The 10,169-nt window shown below is 48.5% G+C and overlaps 1 non-coding gene and 1 pseudogene across 1 annotated transcript; one reads left to right on the top strand and one right to left on the bottom strand.

The window, feature by feature from the left end:
* Positions 1-262: 262 nt before the first annotated feature.
* On the bottom strand, positions 263-922 carry LOC100688983 (annotated as a pseudogene).
* Positions 923-5,702: 4,780 nt separating this feature from the next.
* On the top strand, positions 5,703-5,809 carry LOC119870600. Its single transcript, XR_005356251.1, has one exon. It is a non-coding gene; the product is annotated as a U6 spliceosomal RNA (small nuclear RNA).
* Positions 5,810-10,169: the final 4,360 nt, after the last annotated feature.

Genomic DNA, 10,169 nt, shown 5'->3' on the forward strand with positions numbered 1-10,169 from the left:
TCTAACCTCCTTTCTTGCTTGTAAAATGAAAATAACTGAGTATCTATTCATAATGAAACAGAGCTTTTTCCCTCTCCCCTGAACCCTCATTTTATTCTGACACAGATCAGAATAAAATGCCCCTCCCCGACATGCTGCCTGGCTAGCTGGACCCTCGTCCCTTCCCTCAGGCACGGGCCCCCTGGTGGGGGGGCAGGGGTGCTAGCCAGCACAGTGGGCACCGGCTCTCAGTGGCCATAGCCAGGGACCTGGGCCAAGTCTGTCACAGCTTCTTCTTGCAGGAACAGGGCCCCAGCTGCTCCTCTAGGAAGGAGATCTACTCACTCAGAGAGTCAATGCGGTCCAGCTGCCGGAAGGAGTGAGCCAGGAGGCTGCGGGGGTCAGGCAGCCTGTGCTCCAGGGCCCTCAAGGGACTCAGCTTCTGCTCCAGCACATCCACTCTTGGCCAAAGCCTCTGCACCTCCTCCTCTACTGTACTGTCCATTCCTGTCAGAGGGTTTGGGGCTACCCTGGGGGTCCTTCACTTGGGCAGACAGAGCATAGCATCAGCAGATGGGCTATACCCTTCCCGACACTGGCACCAGTAACTATTCGAGGTGTTCACACAGTACGGGGGACAAGTGCCCCCTCCAGCACCACATTCATCCACGTCTGTCTGGCAGGTGTCACCCTGCCATCCTGCAGGGTGGTGACAGCAGCCTGGCTAGACATAGCTCCCTCCATTCTGGCATGGTGGCTGGCATATTGCTGCTCCACGGGCCCTGGGGAGCCTGCTGGTTCTCTTCCAGCCAGGGCGGTAGGCAGTCCTGTAGATGGCCCAGTAGGTGCAACAGTCTTGGAAGGGCTGGTACATTTGCTGCACAAGAGCCCTGATGGCGCACACCCTGCAGCCAGCCCAGTAGACATGCTTGGTGCCATGCATGACACTGCCAGCACTGGAACCACACCAGAAGTAGCTCTGTGAACCCCACATGGCCCACGTCTGCGGGTGAGATAGCCTTGTCCTCAAGGCCACCTGATGGCCCCCTGAACTGGGAGCTCCTGAAACAGTTTTTAATGAAATGAGGTCAAGCATTGGCACATAGTAGGTAGGCATGATGAACAAATAAAGACGCAGTACTCTTAGAAACTGCAAACTAGCGCCCATCTGAGTTGATACAGTGCGGGCGCTTCCAGATCCTGGATTCCTTCTCTGCTCCTTCCTCAGTCACCACCATCATCATCATCATTTTTAGCAGCAACAACAGCTGCCGGATATATGGCAAGTTATAGAAATTCTATGACTTGGTCTCATGTAAATCCCACAATAATTCTGAAGTCTATATTATAATTCCACAAATGGAAACTAGAGAGGGTGTATGACTTGCCCAAGGGCACAGAGATCTGAGACTTGAAGGCACTGCTTTTGGCCTCCCTTAGATGAATTGATCTAATATGTATGTAGCACCCACTGTGTGCATGGTAAGTGCAGACATGATGCTAATTTCTTTTGCTGGCAGCAATCGGCTGGAGAGCAGGTCCACTCCACTTTTTCTGTGTGGCTTTGGGCACTTCTCTCGGCCTTAATTTCTTCATGTGTAAAATGGGGACTATGATGATAGTGTGGGCATGGGGCATGGGGGAAGTGATAATATATATGTAGCATAGTGTCTGGCACAAGTAAGCATCCAGTAAATTGTAGCTGGTTCTTGATTACTGTCACTTAGCTATCAGCCAGGGGCCTCCTGACCCCTTGAGATCTTCACAGAATGAGCCCAAGTAGCTACTACAAAACCCTCTCCAAGATTACTGGAAATTCCTGGGCAATTTGATTTCTCCTGATCCAGCTCCTGCTTCAGCATATACTGTCTTTGGTCAATACTATACCAAAATAGATGTAAAACTTGGCCCCTTCTGCTATTTCCACAAACGCCCCAGTCAAGGTAGCCTCAGTGGGTATAGGAGACTATTTTTTAAGGTTTCCAGGGATGGGACAGAGAAAGGGATCACATCATAGGTACAAAAAACCTCAGGGTGAACTAAAAGTAACCTGGTTCCCAAGATGGCCTCAGTCTGCTCTTCTGCTTTCTCTCCATTATCTGCAGCCCATCAACCTTGGGACAGTTGCCATAGTTTGGCTATTGTCTCCAATTCTCTCTTTCTAAGGAGCTCTCCAATTTCCATTCCAGGCATTATCCCACTGTATGAAACCTTAGAGGTTGGGAGGGCGGTGTGGTGGTGGTTGGCTTTCCCTCCTATCTCTCCCTCATCCACCTACCCCACCCCCACCAGTAAAGCACCACAGGGTATTTCTCAGGCTTTCAGGTAGCCCCCACGAGGATAGGAGGAAATGTTTGCTATCATTCATGGTAGGTGATGCTGGTGGGTGGCTGTGGCTGCCCAACAGGCCTCCCCTATACTCCTCACCCTTGATTCCTGCCCATTTCCCAAACCCAGTCCTCCAGTTTCTGGTAGATTCTCTTGAGTGCCCGGTAGTTTAAAACATCAGTGTCATGTTAGGAACAAAATCAAATCCTACTCCACTTCCTTGTTGCCTCCACAGCAGCTGTCTCTCAGAGCTTCAAGAGCAAACCTTCACCTTCAACAGTTTTTCAAGGTATTTTTCCAACAAAAGCCATTCTCTTCCCTAGGTCAGGAGGTTATGCACTGAGGATCTACAAGCTGCATCTGGTCCACAGGTATGTTTTTGTTTTTGTTTTTAATTAAAACAACATTTAAAAATTGAGAGATCAAAAAAAAAATTGAGAGATTAAGGGTACCTGGGTGGCTCAGTGGTTGAGCATCTGCCTTTGGCTCAGGTTGTGATCATGATCCCAGGGTCATTGGATGAGCCCAGTTATCAGTGTCCCCACGGAGAGCCTGCTTCTCCTTCTGCCTAGTCTCTGCCTCTCTCTGTGTGTCTTTCATGAATAAGTAAAATACTTTTGAAAATTGAGACATTACACATGAAAATCTAGACTTGTGCCTTTTCTTGTAAACTCATAAAATCTGACATCATGGGACCCACTTTCTCCTCAAGGAGCATGTTGGCCTGAATGGAGAGCACAGTCCCTGCCCTAATTTAGACAGATTTTTTCTTATGCCCTGGCCCACTGGCCTTATTTCTCCTGTTTGATCCCTGTAGGCTTTCAACTTTGTGAACCTTTGCCAAAGGGCATTTCAGCATGGGTTTCCACCTCCACTGCATTCCTGCGATCAGACTGGGTTCTATGAATTTGCTAGGTTCGCAAAGGGCACGCTAGGCCAAAGATACAGCAACAATAGTCACTTAAGCATGCAAGCGGTGACCGTTCCTGGAAGGGCAAAGTGTCCGGAGGGACCGGGTCTCTGGTGTGAGGGGGCGGTGGAGCTGGAAACGGTTAAACTGGGGGTCGGTTCTAAAGGGCCTTAACGCTTTCTTAGCGGGCACTGGGAGCCAGTGTGGGGTTTAAAACAGGGACACAGAATGAGGTGTGCTTATGACAAAAGAGGCTGGGAAGCTGTGGGCAGGATGGATTGAACCCCCCACCCCCTCGCTGTCCCCGCGGAAAAGCCCAGCGAGAGGCCGAGAGGCCGAGAGGCCGAGGCCGAGGTCCAGGCGGGCCAGGCGCGTGGCAGCGGCGGCGGGAAGGGCTGGGAGGATGACAAGGGAGGGATTCCCGGGACCGCGTTGCCGGGGAATGGGTACGCTTGACCTTGACGGAAAACACTGCGGACGCTGCAGCTGCAAAGCGCTTGCCTCCTCCCCTTCCCCACCCCCGCGCCGCAGCGGACTGCGGCGGAATCCCGGCCCCTCGCCTCTGCGCCCTCCCGCGCCGCTGCGGCACGCGAGGGGCGGGGGCGCGGGGTGGCGGGGATGCCCGTCTTCCCTGGAAGGCTGGAGAAGGGGGTGGGGAGGGAGGCCGGTCACGTGGCGCCGCCAGCAGGCGCTCCCCGATTGGCGGTCCCGCAGCCGAGCCTGCCCGGCTGCTCGGGTTTCCAAGCACCGAGCAGCCCCTGCCGCGTCCCGGCGCGCAGGGGATGGTCTGGCCCCGCGCAGAGCCGGGTAGGGCGGGGGCCGAGCTCTCCTTGCCCAGCTAACCGCTGCCAGGTCCCTGGTTTCTCGCTGCGATCCTCGCCGCAGTTTGGGAGGTCTGATTATTGTCTCCGTGAACACATCCTTTCTCGGCTTCTCTCCTGCCTTTCCCCAGGTGTCCCTCTTCCCACTGTGCTACCTGAAGCCAGCTTTGTTAGGACTGGCCGAAGCAGGTTTCCGTTACTTGCCACAATTTTGCAGCTTTGGGGAAATCATTTAACCTGGCTGGAGGTGGGGAAGAATCAAATAGAAATCCCACAGACACCTCAAGCCCCACACAGCCCAACCAGCCAGCCAGTTTCTACCCAAACTGTTTCTTCTTTCTGTCTCCATCTCTGTTTTAAGCAAAAACCTGATAGCCGTGTCCATCTTGCTGTCCCCCATCAAATCTATGACTGAAACGTATTTTTAAGATTTATTTATTCATGACAGAGAGAGGCAGAGACATAGGCAGAGAAGAGAAGCAGGCTCCCTATAATGAGCCAAGATGTGGGACCCCATCCCCGGAGCCTGGATCACACCCTGAGCCAAAGGCAGACGCTCAATCACTGAGCCACCCAGGTGTCCCTATGACTGAAATGTATTAAATTTACCTCCAAATTATGTCTTAAACCTCAATATCCGGTATTTTTCCTTAGCATTTATCCCAATCTGTACCTGTATGTTTATTTGTGATCTTTTTTGTATAGTAAGCTCTGCGAGAACAAGGACCTTATCTTTTTGCTCATCGTTATATCACCAATACACAGTAGGTGCTTGATAAATTTTTAGTAAATAAATAGATGCATGGCTGGTCCTGTGCTAGGTAGTAGGTGTGGAGGGGGATACATATTTTAAGATGAGACACACAGTTCTATCCTCAAGAAGTCATCTATGTAACAAACATGCCCTGAATCCTTCTCTAGGCTAGCTCTGAGCAGGGTTGGTGCACAAGATGGATAAGACACCATTTCCACCTTTCCCCTTCATATGGAGGGACCACACATGTCCAACCTAGATAATAAACCTTGGTATTGGAGAGGTTAGCTGTGGTGGTATATAATGAATGACCTCTAGAGTCGGAAGAGTCCAGGGCTTAGAATCTGATGATCTGGCTTCCCCGGCCAGCTTTGCCTCCTTCTGGCTGTGTGACCACAAGTCTCTTCTCTCTCTGAGGCTCCATTTTTCCATCTTAAAAATGGGGGATAACAGTACTTCCTAAAAGGGCTGAGAGATACGAACAAGATAAATGAAAACACCAAGTGCCAGGTTCTTCAACAATGTTGTGTGTGGGTAGGTGATCATGCCCCCCTACTTTGCCTGGAACAGACCAGCTGACACCTGTTGAACCAGGGCAATTATTAATAGCATTCCCTTTCATTCTCAGAAGTGTCCTGGGTTTGGACAGTAAATTATGTGGTCATCCTAGTCACAGGTGTAACACTAGAGTTATCCCCATTGTGCCCTGGAGACAACAAAGGTAGGAGGGTGGTGAGCTGACTATAGAAAGGAGGGTGGTGATCATGGAAATGAGCCTGGAAGCATGTATGTGATTACACCAAGTGAAAAGAGATAGGAAAGGCATAACAGACAGAGGGGCCTGCATTTGCAAAGGAAACAAAATTTGGTAATTTGAGGCATGTTTAGATAATATTAAGAAGGCCCAATGGTGCTCACTTTGGCAGCAAATACACTAAAATTGGAAGGATACAGAGAAGATTAGCATGGCTCCTGCACAAGGATGACATACAAATTTGTGAAGTGTTCCATATTTTTAAGGGGTGCCTGGCTGGCTCAGTTGGTAGAGGATGTGACTTTTGATCTTGTGGTCATGAATTCAAGTCCCACATTGGGTGCAGAGATTATTTAAAAAACAAAAACAAAAACAAAAACAGAAAAAGGCCAAAGGGCTCTATTCAAAAGGCATGGAAGGAGATGAGGCTGGCAGTGGGAACTGTAGAAGGGATTGGTATGAGCAGATTCACAAAAGAGACCAATGGAGGGGTTCGGGCCAAAATCCAGGCAAGAGAAATAATGAAGCCTGAAGCCAGGAGAAGATTCTATAAGCACTTTAGAGGTAAGCGGAACTTGGATGTAGGCCTGGAGGACAGGTCAGGAGGACTTCCAGGTGAATGAGGAGGCCATTCCCTGAAGCAGGTGGGGAAATGAGAGGGCCAGGAAACCCGGAGACAGGAGGTGATCCAGATTGGACTTGTGGCATTCACCACTCTTGATCCAGAGGGGAAAAGTAGGGGTCATAAGAGGTAGAGGTCACTTCTAAGGTCAGAGGAAGGAGCTGGGGCCCAGTTAGTATTCGGGTGACATCTGATTAAAATTAGCTTTCAGGGCAGCTCAGGTGGCTCAGCGGTTTAGCACCGCCTTTAGCCCAGGGCGTGGTCCTGGAGTCCCACGTCAGGCTCCCTGTATGGAGCCTGCTTCTCCCTCTGTGTCTCTGCCTCTCTCTCTCTCTCTCTCTCTCTCTCTCTCTGTGTGTGTGTGTGTGACTCATGAAAAAATAAATAAAATTAGCTTTCAGAACAACCTTGAAAGGCAAGGGAAAACTCAAAAGTAGAGCCTCAAGTAAAGAAAGAGCAGATTTTCCAGACCAGCTTCTTTGTATATATTGCTCTCCTTGACCAAAATATTCCCACAGTGCCTCACTGCCTAACAGAATAAAAGCTGAGGTCCTCAGCCTGGCACTCAAGCCTTCTGGTGACCTGGTCCAAACTATCTCTGGTGAATGGTTCATATTTTACCTGGTCATGTTTGGCCCCTCCTTCCTTCTGAAAACACAAGAATTGCTCCTCCCCTGGCCCAACCATATAGTCCAGGTGGGGACGATCAATTTTAGCATCCCATTCCCCATAATCAAGGGTGTGAGTGCACATGTGACCAAGCCTGGTCAATCAGAATCCTCCTGAAGGATTTTGGAGATTTGGAACAAAGGGAAGAAAATTTCTCATCTCTCTGGTAAGGAAGCTAGGAGGCGTGAGCTGGGGATTGCTGTTGGGCACAGTGCCAGCCTGGAGAGTAAAGTGGTCTAAAAAACCAAAGTAGGGAGAAGAGAGGGTTATTGTTTAATAGGGTTTCAGTCTGAGAGATAAAAAAAAGTTCTGGAGATGGGGGCACCTGGGTGGCTCAGTTGGTTAAGCATCCGTCTTGGGCTCAGGTCATGATCCTGGGATCCTGGGATCAAGTCCTGGGATCTGGGCTCCCTGCTCAGCGGGGAGTCTGCTTCTCCCTCTCCTTCTGTGTGCTTGCTCTGTCTCTTTGAAATAAATAAATAAATAAATAAATAAATAAATAAATAAATAAATAAATCTTTTTTAAAAAGTTCTGGAGATGGCTGGTGCTCACACAAACAATGTCAATATATTTAATGTTATTCAACTGCACACTTAAAATTGGTTAAAATGGTATTTTATGTAATATACACTTTACCACAATTATTTTTTAAAGATTTTATTTATTTATTCATGAGAGACACAGAGAGAGAGGAGGAGACACAGGCAGAGGGAGAAGCAGGTTCCCAGCAGGGAGCCCAACTTGGGACTTGATCCCAGGACCCCAGGATCACAACCTGAGCCAAAGGCAGACACTCAACCACTGAGCCAACCAGGCGCCCCTACACTTTACCATAATTAAAAGAAGAAGGAGGAGGAAGAGCTGCCAGGCAGATGAGGAAAGATGGAATGAGGGAGGAGTGCAGGTGGCTCCCTGGATATGGTCGATCTTTGGGCCTGTTGCTGTAATGCTTGTCTCAAAGGGTGGTTTATGAGTCAAAAATTTACTCTTTTGGCATAGGCTAGTTCATGTTGGCCTTCTTTTCCTTGCATCTGATGGAGTCCTAACACAGAATCTTTCCATTCTTTTCTCTCACATCCTTTCAGACTTTCTCTACTCCTGTCACAGCCTGCTGCCCACAGTTCCTCAGACCAATCCTGCATTTGTACCCCTATGCCTTTCCTCCAGACTCCCTCTGCCCTTTCCCCTACTTACAAGTGTCAACTCCTACTCATCCTTTGAGACTGGGCTGAGAGGGCTCTTCTGGGGATCCCTGGGTGGCTCAGCAGTTTAGCTCCTGCCTTCGGCCCAGGATGTGATCCTGGGGTCCTGGGATCAAGTCTCGCATCAGGCTCCCTGCAGGGAGCCTGCTTCTCCCTCTGCCTGTGTCTCTGCCTCTCTCTGTGTGTCTCATGAATAAATAAATAAAATCTTAAAAAAAAAAAATGAAAGAGCTCTTCCTCGGAAAGCCATCCCTGACCACAGGGCTTGCCATGCCCTCCTCTGTCAGAGCTTCCTGTACATGCCTTTGTCACCTAGTATCCCAAAGACCCGCTTTCTTGTTTGTAGCCCTCATTAGGCTATGCTGTTCATTTCCATGACCCTCATGCCTGACAAAAAGCCTAGCACAAACTATCATAAATGTTTACTGAATGGGTGAATAGATGAGTAAAAATCCTTCTTTTTCTCATGTCATCTCCCTGAGTCACTCTTCAGTTTCTACCAAGTGAGGACACAGAAAAAAAAAACAAAAACGTGGGTGGAATTGCTTTAGTCCCTCGATTCAAGAGTGATGGATCCATAGGGAAGAAAATCCAGGAGGAAAGAAACGGGGCCATTGCAAAGTTCAATGGCATTTATGAGAGGTCAGCTTTCTGCCAAATCCCGGATGGTGGCAGCTTTGAGCTGAGGCAGAGTTTGTTTGGGTGCCAGCACCAAGACAAGCAAACATTCTGTGCGTTGAGCTTTTCAGCAAGCATGGATTCTGACAGCTGCACAGGGAGAAGCACCTAAAAGCCATCTGGGGCTGCCTGGAATCAAGGGTCCCCATCTCCTTCAACACAATCTAACCCAAAAAACAAGGCATCCCTTTCCCCCACCCTTCGTCCTTACCACAGGCACACACCTCCTCAAAAGCAGCCCTGCAACCTCTCAGGACATTGGGTACTTAGGACAGAGTAAAAAATAACTACAGGGAACCATGGCTTTGATAATACTGCTTACTAACTAGTCCATGACTCCCTCCTACAATTCCCAGCCTCCCTTACAGTTAAATTCGGCTTGCATGACAAGTTCCAGTTAATAGTCTGAATGGAAGTAATGAGTGCTGGGCACCTGGGTGGCTCAGCAATTGAGTCTCTGCCTTTGACTCAGATCATGATCCCAGGGTCCTGGGATCGAGTTCCACATCAGGCTCCCTGCAGGGAACCTACTTCTCCCTCTGCCTATGTCTCTGCTTCTCTTTCTGTGTCTCTCGTGAATAAATAAATAAAATCTTAAAAAAAAAAAAAAGAAAGAAAGTAATAAGTGCCCTTTCAGGCTGGAGTATTTAATTGCCAGTGTATAACCCTACAGCAATCTTTCCCTTATTGAGGCAATCCTGACTCGTGAATAAATAAATAAAATCTTAAAAAAAAAAAAGTAATAAGTGCCCTTTCAGGCTGGAGTATTTAATTGCCAGTGTATAACCCTACAGCAATCTTTCCCTTATTGAGGCAATCCTGAAAGCCTTGCATTGAGGTTGTGGAAGCCAGGATGGAAGTGGCCTGGATCCCTGAGGTACTCAGTGGAGTAGAGGATACGTGTCTTGGAAAGTGCCTTGACCCAAATCAACACTCATCTTGCACAAGTAAGGAAAATAGACCATTGTTATGTTAAGCCATTGAGCCATTTGGGTTGTGTGTTACCACAGCAAAGCCTAGCCTATTGTGACCAACATATAGAAATTAATTGTTTTAGCCATCCAGTATCAGACCTCCCTATTTGAGGAGGAACATTCCCCCTCCTTATGGTATTGCCAAATCCAGTGGCCACTTTTCTGTTCTTTCCTGATTTCTCAGCAGCATTTGTCATAATTGACCACTCCCTCCTGGAAACATTTTATCTTGGCATCTGTGACATCACACCTGCCTGGTTTTTCTTCTCTCACAGCCTCTGCTTCTTAGTTTCCTTCACTGGCTCCTCTTCCACTGTTTTACCTCAAAAGTTTGAAGTTTCTCAAGGCTTATTCCTGGGGACCTTTCTCATGGTTTTACCTGCCACCCATGAAAAAGACAGCTGGTACCTTCCAGTATTCACTCAACCATTCTCTATTAGTCCCAGAGACCTTTTTTTTTTTTTTTTTTTTTTTAAA

This window comes from Canis lupus, chromosome 2, assembly GCF_011100685.1.
Source record: "Canis lupus familiaris isolate Mischka breed German Shepherd chromosome 2, alternate assembly UU_Cfam_GSD_1.0, whole genome shotgun sequence".
Taxonomy (NCBI): Eukaryota; Metazoa; Chordata; class Mammalia; order Carnivora; family Canidae; genus Canis; species Canis lupus.